The 1,223-nt window shown below is 40.7% G+C and overlaps 1 non-coding gene across 1 annotated transcript; it reads right to left on the bottom strand.

Annotated features, from left to right (window-relative positions):
* Positions 1–832: 832 nt before the first annotated feature.
* Positions 833–941, bottom strand: LOC113000050 (small nucleolar RNA R71). Its single transcript, XR_003265321.1, has one exon. It is a non-coding gene; the product is annotated as a small nucleolar RNA R71 (small nucleolar RNA).
* Between the last annotated feature and the right edge of the window lie 282 nt (positions 942–1,223).

The following is a 1,223-nucleotide window of genomic DNA, read 5'->3' on the forward strand; positions in this document are numbered from 1 at the left end:
TTCAGGTCTACACACATTTTTTCAAAAACTAGCTATGATCAGCGAATTTTTTCAAAGAAAAGTTGGAAGTCATCTCTTTTCAAAAGCATGTTGGTTTTTCAGCTAGATCATAGCTAGTTGCTCACAAAATTTCAAGTCATTTGGATATCATTTGAGGGTAGCTGTAGTTCAAACCTACACCTTTATTTACATGACAAGGCAACTAGTTGTGTGCATGCTGAATGTAGTGTATGACTAGAGGCAATTCATCTGACTTACAACCCTTTGATCCTGTGATAGATAGGACATTTCATAGATTAGTTAGGCATCATTTTATACCTTTTGATCATTCTGAGCATTCCATTACTGGTGAATCTGTGCATTATGTTATTGGTGATTTTGAACATCCTGATCTTGAGCATTATAATTTTGAGCATTCTGATTCTGAGCTTTCTGATTTTGCACATTCTAAGAACATGGCACAACCTCCACCCCATGAGAGGACTCTAAGGGAAATGGTTGCACCTGATTTCACCTACGAAAGCTTGTGCATCCAATACCCTGATGAGGATGTCCCATATGTTCTTAAAACTGGACTGATTCATTTGCTTCCAAAGTTTCATGGCCTTGCAGGTGAAGACCCGCACAAACATTTGAAAGAATTTCACATTGTCTGCTCCACCATGAAACCCCCAGATGTCCAAGAGGATCACATATTTCTGAAGGCTTTTCCTCATTCATTAGAGGGAGTGGCAAAGGACTGGTTGTATTACCTTGCTCCAAGGTCCATCACAAGCTGGGATGACCTTAAGAGAGTATTCTTAGAAAAAATTTTCCCTGCTTCCAAGACCACAGTCATCAGGAAGGATATCTCAGGTATTAGACAACTTAGTGGAGAGAGTCTGTATGAGTACTGGGAGCGATTTAAAAAACTATGCGCGAGTTGCCCTCACCATCAGATTTCAGAGCAACTTCTTCTCCAATATTTTTATGAAGGACTCAGTAATATGGAGAGAAGTATGATAGATGCTGCCAGTGGTGGAGCCCTTGGAGACATGACTCCTGCTGAAGCTAGAAATTTAATTGAGAAGATGGCTTCCAACTCTCAGCAGTTTAGCGCCAGAAATGATGCCATAGTCATTAGAGGAGTGCATGAGGTAGCTACAAACTTAGCTGCATCATCTGAGACTAAGAAGCTTGAAGGCAAACTGGATGCATTGGTTAACTTGGTAACCCAGCTGGCC

The sequence above is a fragment of the Glycine max genome, chromosome 17 (assembly GCF_000004515.6).
Source record: "Glycine max cultivar Williams 82 chromosome 17, Glycine_max_v4.0, whole genome shotgun sequence".
NCBI classification, from domain to species: domain Eukaryota; kingdom Viridiplantae; phylum Streptophyta; class Magnoliopsida; order Fabales; family Fabaceae; genus Glycine; species Glycine max.